Below are 16,658 nucleotides of genomic sequence, written 5' to 3'. Positions count from 1 at the left end.
GATAATTGTACCTTCTATGCCTGCCAGCAGAGTCAGTATCTCATAGAGTTTTGTTTATGTTTCTTTATTTGTTTTTAGTCCCCCACTTCAAAGTAATTAGATTTGGGTAGCAGCAGCATGGGACAAACTGGGAAAGTCTAGCGTAGATTAGACTGGTTATGCTGAGACCTGAGCAGAATTTAGATACATCTGGATGGTAAGGCAAAGTTCAGAGTTGATGAGATCATCACAGGAAGGGTGGAATATACTGGTACACACAGAGCTACCAATCAGATAGACTTGGCCTCAGGGTCCATGTGATCAATACAGACAAGAAGAGGAGGACCTGTGGATACTGAAGCTAAAAGCAGATCGGCACTGTATAAGGCTCTGGTAGGAAGGCAAAAAGGAGAAGATTAATAAAGGTAGTCTAAGCAGACAGGGCAGATCAGATTCCAGGATGGGGGCATATTAGGAAAGAGAGATCAGGAATCTGGATTAGGGAATGTTGAGACAGAGGGCCATGATAGCAGCTTCAGAGAACCTGAACAACAGTGTATCAGAACCCAGGTTTGGAGAGCTCAAAAACAGGAGACAGTGACATAAGCACAGAATATTTGAGTCATGTCTCAGAATGTGATCATGGAGAGACTGGAGAAAATGGATTGGGTGAAATAAACATCGAAAGATAGATGAACAGGAATCATAGTAACCACAGCATCAGCTATAAATGCAATGCTGGCCAAGGATGGTCAGGGAGGCTGACTCTGAATACTGACTGCTTAGTTTCCACATTCTGGCATCACTGATTCTTGTTTCTCTTCTTAAAACCTGAGTTCTCACTTTTTCTGCAGCCCTGATCCTTGCTCCTCAAATCCCAAAGTCCTAAGTCTCTGCCCCTTGGTTTCTGAGTCCCAATGTCCACACACAACTCTGACATAGACTGCTTACTTATACCTCCATTGTCCACCTGACCAGGGCTATTCCAGATCAAGTTGCCATTTGAACCCAAGAATATGGCTAAAAAGTGCTTTTCTACCCTCAGAAGTGGCACAAATATACATAAAGAATTGTCCTACTACAAAGAGCAAAAAATGAGAACAGATGTGAGTTCCCTGCTCCATCACTGTAACTACTGTATGTCCCAAATAACATGCTGGTCATGAATAAGCCAACAGGGAAGTGCTTCTTTCTTACTTTTCTTTTCTTTTTTTTTTTTTTTTGTTTTGGGGGGAGTGGGAAGTGAAAAGAGGGAAGAATTTCGTTCAAGAGGTGAGGTAGTGATGAATTCCAGGAGAATTTCCAGATGGGTCACTAGGTCCAAATATCTCAATGGGGAACATGACAAAGATTTTACTGTCCTGTTAAGCAAAAGAACAAAGAACCTATTTCTCTCTCTTCCTCATGTTGTTTTAAGAGCATATGCTGATTTTGTACCCGAAATTGACCTGCTGCCTTTTCAAAATAATAGAAAAGAAAATAATTAGCAGCTGTACCAGCAGTAGGGAGCAAACAGCTTAAAGCCATATGACTTTGGGTCTGGGGTTATTAAAAGCTAATATTAACTCTAAAATAAATCAAAAGTGTTTTAAATAAACATTTTTTTAAAAAAATCTCAATAGATCTTGCCAAAATAGCCAAGGGAGAACTTAGTGAACTCCTGGCTAGAGTTACTCAATGAGCCTTATAGGTTCATGGTGGGGAATGGGGTGGGAAAGATAATGAATAATGAAGCTTATTGCTGCTTTACTATTCCCTACTGTTATAGAGCCTCCCTTTATATTTTAATTACAACATCTGAAAAGAGTGACTGTGAAATCTCTAATTGAACAATACTAAGGAGCAAAACCCAAATATTGCATGTTTGTCATCCCTTTTCCAAATGGAAAACAATATGTTTGTGTGTGTGTGTGTGTGTGTGTGATATAATATAGAATTTAGATATGGAAGATACTTTTAAAAGTTATACTGACTGTTCCTTTAATCTGACAAAGGAGAGAATAAGGTCCAAAGATGTAATGTCACTTTCACACAAGGAGTTAGTGTCCAAGCTGGGACCAGAACACTGATTTTTTAACTCCCTTTCAAAAGCCTTTCCAACACATTGCAGTTTCTCTCATATGTATGTAAACACATATTCAACAAATGCACAGATTAAAAAAAGAGAGAAAAGTCACTGAGGCAGAATTTAAATGAGTGCATGCATGTATAAGTATGTGTATATATGAATCTGTGTTTGTATATGTATGTACATATACAAACTCACACATGTATATATGCATAAATATACATGTACATGTATGTGTGTATATATTTGTATTTTTATATCCCTACATAGCCAAGCGGTTGCCAGATGTTACAATTTCTACCCCTATATCCAAGCCTTTCTTCTATTCACACAACTACCCCCTCACTTCAGTCCCTTACAACCTTTCTTCCTGGACTGCTGTATTAACTCTTATTGGCTTTCCCTGTTTCATCTCTCCCTACTTGTTCCACTTTCTATAGAGCTGCAACAGTGATTTTCTTTAAGTGTAGATCAGACAATACTATTATTTTTTGAATGAAACTATTATGCCCATCAATAAGCTCTATTGGTTCCCTATTACCTCTTTAGTAACATATTAAGTCCTTGGTTAGGTTTTTAAAATCTTTCACAAAATGGCCCTGACCATTTTCAGGCTCATTATATAATATTCTCCTTCCTGTCCTCTGAAGTGTGGCCAAATTATTTTTGACAGAATTTTATGATCATGGTTGAGTTAATACTTCATCCGATAATTTATATGATTGGTGTTTCAATTTTTACTAGATTTGTATGTCCGTTAAGCTAAGAATTTACTAATACCCTATGAGTTTCATAGTTCCCACTAAATACTTCTTTATCAAGATCAAAAAGTAAGTCTATTTTAGGGACTAGAGGGAGGGGAAGTGTCAAGTTGCCAGTGCTCTATACCCAAAGCCTAAAAGATCTAGGTTACCATAGACTCAATAGCTGGTAGGACTTGGGAATATCCCCTCTTATATCAGTTCTGTTAATAAAACACTTCTGTTTTTTGAAGGAACAAAAGTTGTTTCTTGCAACAAAGCCTTCCAAACAGGCTCTACAGACTACTGTTAGAACCATGAAACAATGTTTTCAGCATTTGGAAGTAAGGACTCCTTTTACCCAAACGTATTCTTGCATTAAAAATAATTTTGTTTGTAGATAGAAGGGGGAAAAAGATTTGATTGAAGAATATGAGTCAATACTTCTGTGTAAACATGTCCTTAGATCTTCTGCCCTCACTGAAGCCATTTGTAGAATAAATGATTATTCTCCCCCCACAAGTATGTTTGAACTTCCTTTCACATTTCCATATCGCAGCAGGGAGCTGGCTCTTCCATCACTTTCTAATAGTGGCACTTAAAATAAAGTCTTACTGTAACTAAAAGATTGTCCTTCGAATAAATGTATGAGGGAGTCTTTAAGGACTTCCGATTGCCTAAAAAATTAAACAGGATTGCCAGACACCTAAAGACTTCTATTCTTTAGCTTGACCTTATTTATTCAATCCTATCTAATTGTCCTGAAAAATTGTTCACTCTAGGAAGCTTGTTCGCTTTCATATTCAAAAACTAGTATATTTTTATTCTTGACTTTTTTCTTGTTTCCTGATCCGGGAATGTCTTCCTCTGTCACTTCTAGAATCTGAAAATTGAAAAGGAACTCAGAGGCCATCTACTTCAACCCATACCTAAAAAAATATCTCATTTAACAACTGTCTCATAAGTGGGTTCTCTGGACTTTCTTTTACTGATTTACAACCATTAGATTTTAGGAAATTAATTGTAAACTATTGATATCTTTTCCTCCATCTACTTATTATTCTTCAATATCAACAGTTTATTGAAATAGGTCAGATTAGAGCTGTTTTAATTACATGTCACATTTTCTTTCTAATTTTTTAGTTCTTTAGTATAGTTTTGTATCAATTTTTATCTTTCTCCTATGGTAATGACCCATACAGGTTATTTCCTAAGTATTAAAATATTATCATTCCCACTTGTTATGGTCACATTTCATTCTTGTCACTTTTAGCATTCATAATTATTTTTTAAGAACTCTACATATATAAAAATAAGATTTGTTTGTAGAATATATGTCTCTTTTCCTTTTTCTTTATAATCCTTATAAAACATTTTCCAAAATTTGGGGGCTTCCTTAGTTATTTGCTATCACATCCTTTGTCCACTTTTAAAATAACTTACTGAATATTGAAGCATATGATTTAATTTGGATGGTACTACCAAAATCTTCAAGGAATTCTTCAATCTACTTATCCTCTCCAGGACATGTTAGTTCATAGGTCACAATTGTTTTCATGATAGTCTTCTTGTAAATACACATAAATCATTGTAATGCAAGATAATCAAATCTACCAAGAAATATCTATATCTATTTCTATCTTTTTAACCATCTGTCTATTTGTCTATCATCTATCTATCTACCATCTATTTATCTACCTACCTATTGCCTTTGGATGTAAGATAGAAACACCTCACTTTGTCATCAGTGAAAACCTCTAAGCCATCATTTAACTGCAACTACTCTTTGCTGTCTGGTTCAGAATGCCAAAATTAGTAATTTTAGGTCCTTCAATAGTATGTCTACTCATTTGTCATTGGATGAGGAAACGTGTAGATCATAGTCTAAATGTGTTGTCCTGCCTTTTCTTTTCTGCTATTTTGCCACTCAATTTCCATCTTTGGGAAAATGAGGGAAATGCTACTTTTACTTTTGCTTATCAGAACATCATAAATACATTATAAAATGTTAAATATGTGAAGACATGCTGCTGATGCTATAACAGTGTTAATAATTTGTCATATGTTATTATTGATATAATTATACTTTTATCATTATGTCTAATAATTATATAAATAATAATGAAAACTACTGTCATCTACTTTTTTTCTTTTGATGGGTTTCAGACATATATGGAACTTACATAAGTCACAATCTTGTGATTATTCTTTCATATACATAATGTTGTATAGATTAGTGTATAGATTATTTTTTTTTTAAGGGGCCATCCCTTGAGTAACTACTTAAAGAGCCCTATTCAAGGAATGGGTGTACCTCACTCAAATGTTATAAGACCTTAGCCTAAAATGGCAAGAGTTTCACATTGCATCTTGGGTCATCTCCAGTCATTCTGATGAATATCAGGTCACTGGACCCAGATAGTTCTGGAAAAGAAAGTGAGGTTGGTGACCTTGCACAGACCTCCCTCACTCAAATCAAAGTCAACTGTAAGTCGTCATCATCTTGATGTCATGATCTTCTTTGAGGACAAAGGAGAAACACAACAAATTTTGAAAGCTTTCCACTACATATAAATTAGACATTTCAAGTGTATAATCTAATGATGTTAAAAATATTCTTATGATTTTTATGGGTCAATGTCATATATGGGGAACTATGGGTGACAATTAGGTCAGTGATAAATAGTGGTCCAGTTTTGGCATAGTTTACTCACTGATTTCTTCAAGGCTGACTTTGAAGTCTGCATTTAGAGTAGGAAGGACTTTGTCAGTCCAAGAAAGTCAGCAAACTTCAATAGTATAATTATAGCCACTGTCATGTTTTGCTAGTTATTTTGATAGGTGCTAGTTTTTGTAACCACTTGGAGTGATTTGTGGTGCATTTCTTACTCTTTCCTTTGAACTAATTACTGTCTAGGCTTCTTAAAGATAATCCTTCTATAATTTCTTTGGGAACAACCTAGGCCCGAATTGTCATGATAAATGCTCTTTTCTCACAAACAAATGCATATGATGTATCTGTTGAGATCAGGGAACCATATGTTGAGGTTTGGGGTGCTTAGGACCCCAAAATACCAACACCTCAGGTCCTGTCTGAATAAATTCAACCCAAGTCTTCTTTCAGCCAAAGTAAAACAAAGTTTATTAAAGATTTGTCATATTGGGTTGACTCTTAAGAAACCTCACCATTTGTGAAGCTTATATTAACAAGCAGTCCAGAAAGAATCTGAGCTAAACTGAATCTGAGTCAGATTGAATCTGAGTATCTTCATGGAGACAAGAAGGAAAAGACTGTGGGAGGGATCTAGGGAGGGTGGGGTGGTCTAGTAGTCTGGGGATGATGGGAGGAGAAGTTTAGGGAAGGTCTTGAGGAAGACACTAAGGAGGATCTTGATGGGGCTGGGGTGACTAGAGGTCAGAACCAAGAGTGTGATTTTGATGCAATTAAGGGTGGGAAGCTGCTGGAGGCAATCGAGAGATAACAGAAAAAGCTGGGCTGGAGTGCGAAGAGTACTTTATAGAATCAAGGATGGGAAGTAGCCAGGGGCAATGTGGAGTCAAAGGACAATGGAGGGCCAGGCCAGGTTAAGGGTAATGCCAGCTTCATGGTGCTCCAAGACTGGTTTGACGAAATTGATCAGAAGCTGCTAAAGGAAAAAACAAGAACTCCATAGGATATACCAGTAGGATAGTTCATGCACCTCTAAGAAGGCAGCATTTAATTCCATCAAAAGAAAAGTACAAGCAAAGCTCACAGAGATGCAGGATTCCTGGCTCAGTAAAAAGGCAGATGAAATTCAGTTTTATACTGATAGCAACAATCCAAAGCACTTCTATGATTCCTTTAAAGTTATTTATGGACCAAAAACCTATAGTGCATCACAACTACTCAGTGCTGATGGAGCCACATTGATTAATGATAAGGACATGATCCCAGAGAAATGGGCTGAAAACTTCCATACTGTCCTCAACAAACCATCATCAATCAATGCTGAGGCCATTGACCGTTTACCTCAGGTTGAAGTCAATCCCTCCTTAGCTGAACTTCCAATTGAAGAAGAGGTTTTCAGTGCCATTAAGATCCTTTCATGTGGCAAAGCACCTTGTGCTGATTCTATCCAGCTGAGATTTACAAGGTAGGGGAACCATTGCTCATACAAAAGCTGACTGAAATTTTCCAGGTTATATGTCAAGAGGAAGTTATCCCCCAGGAGTTCAAGGATGCCTCTGTTTCCATCTCCATAAAGAGAAAGGGAATAGATTGTCCAGTGACAATCACAGGGAGGTCTCTCTCTTAGTCATTGCTGGCAAAATTCTTGCTAGAGTCCCCCTTAATAGGCTGATACTTCACCTAGAAAATGGTCATCTACCTGAGAGCCAGTGTGACTTCAGAAAGGGCCAAGGAACAGTCGATATGGTGTTTGCTGCCCAACAACTCCAGGAGAAATGCCAGGAGCAGAACAGAGGTCTGTATACAATGTTTGTTAATCTGACCAAGGCCTTTGACACTGTTAGTCATGAAGGCTTATGGAAAATTATGTCAAAATTTGGCTGCCTGGAGGAGTTCATCAGTATTGTACATCAATTTCATGGTGGCATGTTTGCCTGGGTCCTGGATAGCAGGCAATGCTCTCATGACTTCCCAGTCACCAATGGAGTAAAACAGGGCTGTGTGCTTACTCCTCTGTTTTTTCGCATTATGTTTTCAGTCATGTCGTCAAATGCTTTCAATGAGGATGAACATGGCATCAAGGTCAACTACCCTACTGTTGATAAGTTCTTCAATTTGAAAAGGCTATAACACAAGACCAAAGTGGAGGAAGTGTTGGTACTTGAGTTTCTATTTGCAAATGATTGTACACTCAGTGCAGCCTCTGAAGCTGAGATGCAACAAAGTATGGATGAACTCTCTGCTGCCTATGCTAATTTTGGCCTAATAATTAACATCAAGAGAACATAGGTGCTCCATCAGCCAGCACCACGCCATCCATATGTAGAACCATTGGTTACAACAAATGGAGAAGTTTTGAATGCTGAGGATAAGTTCACTTACCTTGGTAGTGTACTTTCCAGGAATATCCACATTGAAAATGAGGTTGATGCACACATTGCCAGAGCTAGCTTAGTGTTTGAGGGTCTCTGAAGAAAAGTTTGGGAGAGAAGTGGGATTAGACTGGCTACCAAATTGAAAGTCTATAGAGCCATTGTATTGACCTCATTGTTGTATGCCTGTGAAACATGGACAGTCTACCATGCCATGCCAGGAAACGGAATCTCTTCCTTTTCAACTGTCTTAGGAAGATTCTGATGATCACCTGGCAGGATAAGGTACCAGACACTTAAGTCCTTGCTCCAGCTGAACTGCCAAGCATTCAAATTATGCTTCAGAGAGTGCAACTCTGATGGGCTGGCCATGTTGTTCAAATGCAAAATGTATGCTTGCCAAAAATACTATTTTATAGAGAACCACATGGTGGTCAGAAGAAGTGACACAAGGCCACACTCAAGGTATCTCTCAAGAACTTTATATTTGACTGTGCAAAATGGAAGACACTGGCACAGGACTGCTCAGCATGGCATACCCACATCAGAAAGTGTGCTGTACTCTGTGAGTAAAGCAGAATTGAGACAGCACAAAGTAAATGTAGGATGCACAAATTTGAGGTATTCACCCCAAATATTCACATGGACTATCTGTGCCCAGTCTGTGGTAGAGCATTCTGAACTCGTATTGGTCTGATCAGTCACAGTTGGACACACTGAAATTTCACTTTGGTCCTCTTCGAAAACAAAGGCCAACAACTAACCAACCAAGCAAGGGTAATGAAAAGTTTATGACTTCAGGCAGAGGAAGATTCAGTCCCAGGGGGTTCCCAGAGCCTGTACCCCGTCATAACCATTTGTTCAACATTTCTTTGTTGAAATAATCTTGCCCGAATTCATGCAGAGATTGTCCACCAAGGCTTTTTCATTTCACTTTTGAATTTTCACCTTTCACCTCTTTCTGGAAGTAAACTACTTGTGGTTACATTTGACAAATCTAATAGCGTGTACCTATCATTAACCTTTACTGTTATACAGAGAAGTGCTGTCTGCTTCTTCTAAAAAGATGTTTGCAGGTATTTGGCCTATTTTTTTATGGTCTATATGTTCTAAGAATGTCTATCAATTCTCTTCTTTCTTTTTGATGGGTAAGCATTAATATTTCCATAAATAGCTTACGTGTTTCACTAAAACTGGATGAGTTTTTGTGAAGATACTTTCCAAATCTGCTATGGTTCATTTTACCATCATTAGTGAATACAATTGATGCGTATACAACACAGAAGGCATATGTGGAGATATTAAAATCTTTCTCGGGGTACTGTGAGAATTTGTGAATAATATCTTTAAAACAGCTTCAAGGTTATTGAAGAAATCACTATGGAAATTTGATCCATATTGAAGTTTTACTGTAAAACTTTCCTTAAGATCTGCCCACAAAATGGGTTAAGAGGGAAAAGAATCACAGAGAGGGCCTTTTGGATTCTCTATCAATAAATTCTTTTGGAAAAGGTATATACACTTGACACTGAGTTCAAAGGAATAGGTGGTCTTATTACTGCAAATACCTTACGTATTTACACAGATATGTTCTTAATTCAGTAATTCAAAAACTTAACATCTAATAATTTTGTTAAAGAGCATTCCCTTAACCAACACAGAGGGCAATCCTTCAGTGAATTAGAAGGTAATCTTTGAGGCTTGTTGTGGTCAAAAAACTGTACACACTATGGTATGGTAGGCGTAGTGATGAGTCTGTCCTTAATTAAGAAGTCTGATCCTTGAATGACAAACTCAAGCCTTACTAAAATGTATGCATTCCTAGAAATGACCTACCATAACTGATAAGACTCTGACAATTCCCTTGAGTACTTGGGATAACAACACACTGTGTTGAGTCATTGAAGTTATATCTTGATGGAAGAGACATATTTTGATATGATTTAACTACAGTCCTGCCAGGAAGGATCAAAGATGGCTCAGATGACTTTCAGTTTTCTTTCCTCCCTATTATCATACCCAGAAATTCCATTTTTCCAGTTTTCTGGATGGCTGGTAACCTTGTGAAGTCTACCATGGAACACTTGAACTTTTTAGCTGGGACAGGAGCATTTCAGAGTTGACATCATTCACATATCATGTGAAGACAGAGCTATTTTGTAACATGCCTGTTCATCACCTTCCTTTGGAAACTTTGCTGCCACTTAAAACACATAAAGCCTGATAGGTTGGTGGAACATTCATTTAAATTAGTAGGAGGTCAGGCCATAACTAGTCTCTTAAGCACACAGAAAAAGAGCTTAACATTTCGGTAATGTTCCTGACACACTGGTCAATGCCAAAGGAGTTGTTGAATATAGAATATGTACATCAGTTAAGCATAGATTCCCATTATATTGCTAAAGTTCAATGGTGAAGAAGATTTTTATTAAGGTCTCTGTGGTGTCCTAACCTTGTTCTATTTCCAAGTCTATTCCAATTCTAAACAAATTTCCTGTTCCCTGAATAAATCATTTTGTTCCTATTTCTTTTGTTTAAATCTTGTAATCTCTGACTGAAACAGACTTGATGATAATGTATGTAAAGTTTCATTTTTTTTCCCTGCCATGCAGTGTCCTAAACCTTGTCCCCATCATGTTCAAGGAGCACTCATTTAGTTTCAGTTAGATAATTAGTGATGCTTTGGGGCTAAGGGTGGACACTTAAGAGTAGTTCCTTGCTCCCTAGGCTTTTTACTCTCAGTAATAATTAAAAACCAAGGGCCAGATTTTTAAACTGTTTTGCCTAGACTCTAATCCACTATCTCCTTGAAAATGTCAAGAGTGCATAAGGTATACTTCAAAGCACCTTTGGAAAGTTTACAGGCTCTGGACTAGCAATGAGAATTTAAATGAGTGCTGTATTCAAATGACGAGAGAAAAGGATTTTATGTAACTTAGGAGGAAATGCATTGGTCGCAGTAAAGCCTTTAGCCCTCATTTGAATGGTATCATTTTATAGGGATGGTAAGAATCTTTCATGACAAAGTTGATGTACGATTGTTTATTTATATGAAACTATAAAACTTTTAATAGGGATTTCGGCAGAAAATTATAGCAATAATCTGTATTAATTATGATTTACTTTTACTACATTGAAATATTTTAGCCAGTGGAAATAGAAAATAATATGTTTTAACCTTGGAAATAATTGTCTAAAGCAGAAACTAACCTGTCTGTGGAATAAATCTCATGCTATAAGTTAACCAAGTTACCACTGAGTTCTGGTGTCTATAATCTTCCTAAAACCATAAAGATGAAATTAAATATAATAGCAATAATTAACAAAAGGTTTGAATGCATAAAGCCTCAAGTATAGCTACTAAATTATTTTGAATTACTGTCTCCCTAATGCATGTAAAATAGCCTCACAGATTTGAAATACACAATATAAATTTAAAATTTACACACTGATAACATTGATCACCTATTTGTTGTTTTTCAGAGCTACATGTGTTTATGTAAGAATATTGATGGCTATTTAGAAATTGATCTGTTATTTTTGTGACCTTTTGGAAAAATTTTGCTTTGCTGTTACTTGACTAAATTTTCTAGAGTTTTCAATTGAAAACATCATGTTATTCACAGGATTGCTGCTTTAATAGAAAATCAGTCATGTTCAAATCAACTTTTAATTGATCATTTTTTCAATGTTCCATCTGATTTTGTTACTTAATTTAAAAAATAAACCTTTATTTTACATTATGATGTTTCTTTATACAGTTTAGAATTTCAAATTTCTTATATTTATACATATATACATATATATGTATATATGTATATGAATATAATTAGGTAGAGCAGTCTGTACCTCATTTTCTGAAATTTGCCCTGAATAACCAGTTGCAGTGGACAGAGTCTTGGAACTGGAGTCAGGGGTCCTGAGATTGAATTCTGGCTCTCCAACTTAATGTAGCTGAAAGCAAGTAAGTTATCTAAAGTTAATAATGTTTGACAGATCATTTCATCATGCTGATACTTTTCTATAAATTTATGAGATTATAAGTCTAAGAAATTCTAGGTAAATTATAGCCTTTATCTGTTGAGAATCTAGCTTTTTAGGCAGATAACCAGACTAGATGAAGAAATAAGGAATTCTGAGGAAGAGAGGTAAGGCAGTGTGTGTCGTATAAGTCAAACCACTGCTGTAATCTTGACCATCATCTCCTTTAAGACCTTGATTGAGACAGTTACGGACCTGGAACACAAGAGCCTTGATGAGAGCCTTGAGCCACTAAGACCAACAGCCCTACTTCTAACCTATGCTCTGTAGACATTGCAGGAGGAGGAGCAAACACTATAGAGAAGAGACTAACCTTTTTTCCTGCCACAGAAATCAGCTGCTAATCACTCGGCATCCACAGGCATGTAAGTACAAGTGTCCTAGGGTTAGTACCACCCCTAATTGTACCTGTTTTGTTTCCAGTTCAGCCCAGGAATCAATGCCCAAGGTGGTAGCAACTAGAAACTAATTCTGTGGGTATTGAGACAATGCTCTCACCACCAAAGTCCTTGGTACTATCAGATGGTTCATTATCAGAAATGGATGTTTTTTATCAATAGAAATGATCCCATAGAAGGAGCATTGCTATCTGCTTTTTTGCTTCTGACTTTCCTTGAGGAATATGGAATTTTCATCTGACCTGTCTTAGATGTGCTGTCTCTTCCATTAAAATGTGAGCTCCTTGAGATCAAAAAATGTCTTGTGGGTTTCTTTTCTTTTTTTATCTTTTTTTTTTTTATTTATAATCCCCAGAGCTTAGACCAATACTTGGCACATGTTAAGAGATTACTAAATACTTTTTCATGAATTTACTCATCTTTGTGTCTGTATAAGAGCCCTATGTTACTGATTAAGATGGGTAAGATATTAGCATCTTTATAAGAATCTCTTGGGTTGACGCATTAACTAATGCTAATAAAGGATCAATAATCATATAAGATTTGAGAAGACTCTAGTCATTTCCAGGACAATCAAAGTTTATTTAAAAAATTAGTGATTGCAAAATATTTTATCAATTACTACTGATATTATAGAATAATATGTTCCCCCAAAGTTACTCATAATGAGTAAAGATGACCCTGAGTTCTCAGTGTAATATAAGTAGGTCCTGCAACAGAGCTACCTAAACTGAAAATGGGCAGACTGGTAATAAAGTAGATGTCTGTCTTGTGAGGGCCAGCTTAGCTGAGAGTTAGACGCCTTCTTCTCCTTGCTGTTATTTATCCTTCGTTCTCTAAAAGAGAATGACCTCAGGAAGGTGACAGCATGACTTTCAAATCAACTGGATTGAAGAGTTGAGGCAGGACTGTGAAAGGTCACCAGCCTCACTCTCTCTGTTAGAGCCATCTGGGTCCAGTGACCAGATATCGATCAGGATGACTAGAGATGGCCTGGGACGCAGTGGGACACCTTGGCCTTTTTAAGGTCTTTTCCAGATCTCTATTGGATCGTGGCAATGGTCATTAAGTAATTAAAGCTAGGTAGGAAATGAGGCAAAGAATGACCTCTTTTAGATAGTTACAAACACACAAAGATCAATCTGATGGGGAAGACCCTCAGGATTTCTGGCCAAAACTGAAACAATTACTCTCTGAACCTTCAGGGTCCAAACAATGACCAAATGAGGCTTAGGCTGGGACTTATTATTGGCCAATCAATGAGAGCCAGAATGACTTGGGTTTAAGAAATGTTCCTTAAGAAAAAAATCTAGCCAGCAAACCCCAAGATGTCTTGTGAGGTTTCTGTGATCAAAATTTGTATTTCTTTGGGCAGAATGCCTGTAAATAAGAGCATTATAACCAGAATGTAGGGGAGAGAAGAGGGAGCCAAGGGGGAGGGAAGGAAAGAAGGGAGGGAGAGAGGGAGGAAGGAAGGAAAAAAGAAGGAAGGAATGAAAGAAGGGAGGGAGGGAGGGAGGAGCTGCATTGCCCACCTGCAACTGGCCAGTTGGGTCCCCAGTGGGACATCTGCTACTCAGAAGTTGGTGTTTGTCCTTGGTGAGAGGACTATTACAAAAGGTATGATTAATCCCATCAACAAATATTCTCTTTGCACAGATGCTGAGGAACATTGCTGATGAGTGGATCACTCTAGCCCTAGAAATCACATATCCCTGAAAGGTAATGTGATGAATAAGATACAATAGCTTACTTAAAATACCTTCCTCAATTCACAGTTTACCTTCTCTGTGTATACCCTATATGTCCCTGTCCATCTACAAGGAATTTGCCTATATTTAATATTTGCACCTACCTTCTCTAGCAGGGAATAGTCAGTTATTTTCATTGCTTCTACAATCAACTCTGTCATAGTAGGGACATAGGTCTTGACTCTGCATTTGGATTTTTCATTTTGTCTTCTAGGGACAGTTAGGTATTGTGATGGATAGAGTGCTGGACCTGGAATCTAAAAGGGTTGAATTTAAATCCAGCTTCAGATACTTATTAGCTGTGTGACCATGGGCAAGTCACTTAACTTCTTTACCCCAGTTTCCTTATCTATGAAACAGAAATAATAATAGCACCTACCTCCAGGGTTGTTTTAAAGCTCGAATGAGAGAATAATTGTAAAGTGCTTAGCACAGTGCTTGGCATGTAGGAAGTGCTGTATAAATTTTGACTGTTATTTCTTCTTCTTATTATCATCCTTTACCAGTTTCCCTTTTCCATCCTTCCAACCATATTACCAAATCATTAAAGAGAGAGCATAGCATGGGACTTAGCTAAGGAAAAGATGTAGCAATAAACTTAGAACTTTACAGCATAGAGAAATATCATAATATTAAAAGTATTAACATCCTAAAACAGGGGTTCTTAATCTTTTGTGTAAGTGTATGCATGTGTGTGTGTGTGTGTGTGTGTGTGTGTATGTGTATGTGAGAGAGAGACAGAGGGGGTAGAGAGAGAGAGAGGAGGAAGAGAGAGAGCATGAGAGAGATGGCTGCTTTTTGCTGTCTGATGAAGCCTATAGACTCCTTAGAAAAATGCTTTTAATTTGATAAAATAAAATACATAGTATTATAAAGAAAACCAACTGTAATGAGATAAAGATGTATTTTTCCAAGTTCATGGGACATATTGAAATCTATCCCCACATTAAGATCCTTATACTAGTTTCTAGGCCTAGAATAGAACCCCAGAATTCCCAGAGGTAACAAACCAAGAGTCTATGATAGATTTAAAAAACAATAAAAGCAATAACCTAATGATAAGGCCTAGGGAACATACCTAAAATACCTTCTGTAAAACGAAGGTGAACCTTAAATTCCCTTCCACCTCTAAATCCTATGGTTAGGTACTCACCTTGAGATCCCTTTACTAAACCTTTCCTCTTGGGGGGGGGTCAGTGAGAGGAGTGTGGGGCATCCCTCTAAAGTAAACCACCTTATGGATTTGGTTTTATTAGAGAGGAGGGAGGAATGATTTGATCTAAAGTATTTGAATTAGAGCCAAGTTCTGCTCTATATTCTTGGTGGTTAACGAAGATCATAAAGTTACTTTTCGTAAGTATTTTTCCATATCATCCCATCCCTAATATGGTCAATTTCAGGTAAAAAAGAAAAAAAAATATTCTGAGCATAATCAAGAAAAGTAAATCTGATTTTATTTCCTTTTCTTTTTTTTTTTTTATTGCTTTGCTATCATTCTTTACCGAAAATATGAAGACAGGCCAGGATAGCTCTTTAAAGAGGCCAAGGCGGAACAGTGTCTAGGAGAGCAGCAAGTGGTATTATTTACTGTTGACTGACCTTTCCATAATTGTGTATGCTTTACAAACAAACCACAGGGACAGGGGGCGGGGAGGCCCTTTCTCTGCATCCTTACAAAATGAGCTCCTTTTTAAAGTGAAACAGCATTATTGATCAAAGCATAGGGTGACTCCATATGTAAAGAAGAAACAGCTGGCAGTCACCTCTGTGTCACTCACACACACTTGGGCAGACACCCACACTTATTAAAAACAGGTCAGATCGGATTCCAGGTTCACCCTGCAAAATTAATGACAACCTTGCAATAAAGTAACAGCATGAATTTGAGCCTTGTAATACAACGTGATTACGAGCGTTTTTTATTAGCTAGGCTTGAGCAGCAGGCGAGGCCGGCTGGTATTTGACACACAAACAGGGATGTTACCAGGTGCTCCGCTCTAAAGTGTCACATCAAAGTCGCAGCCCTGCTGGCTTGGTTTACACCTGAGCCAATTAGCCTAGGAGATCAGAAGAGGCCTGAAAAAGAATCCGAGGCCTTGTTTTTGTGCTGGAGAGAGTCACTTGATCCCAGGTAAGATGATACATGGAGAACAATAGTAGATAAAGCATGGCAGAGGAGGAAAAGGGTGAGAGAAGGAGGGGGAATGAATGGTAAGAGGCTGAAGATAAGGAACCTAGGCATCAAAAAAAAAAAAAAAAAAAACTAATGTGAAAAGCCAAAGCTCTCTATGCCTGGCCCTCTCTCAGTGTGTTTGTCAGTCTTTTGTTGGCAACAAAGAGGCTAATTGAAATGAAACAATCTCCAGTCTGTTTGTTGGCACATCAAATATGCTGTAAGATATGCTGATTCTTGCTCCTCCTGAATTATTGAACATCATGCCTTCCAGAAATAAGACAGGCACAAAAAGAGAGTGAAGGAAAAAGAAGGAAAATAAAAAGTCTCAAAAGCTACACTGTGGATTTTTTTTAATGTTTTTTTTTTTTTTTAAAGGACCATGTTTTCAGGACTTTGTTTGAATTGACTTTTTTATGGAGGGAAGAAAATAAATGTTTTGCATATTCTTAAATGCCAACTTAT

The sequence above is a fragment of the Notamacropus eugenii genome, chromosome 4 (assembly GCF_028372415.1).
Source record: "Notamacropus eugenii isolate mMacEug1 chromosome 4, mMacEug1.pri_v2, whole genome shotgun sequence".
NCBI classification, from domain to species: Eukaryota; Metazoa; Chordata; class Mammalia; order Diprotodontia; family Macropodidae; genus Notamacropus; species Notamacropus eugenii.
This window is presented reverse-complemented; position numbering follows the sequence as displayed.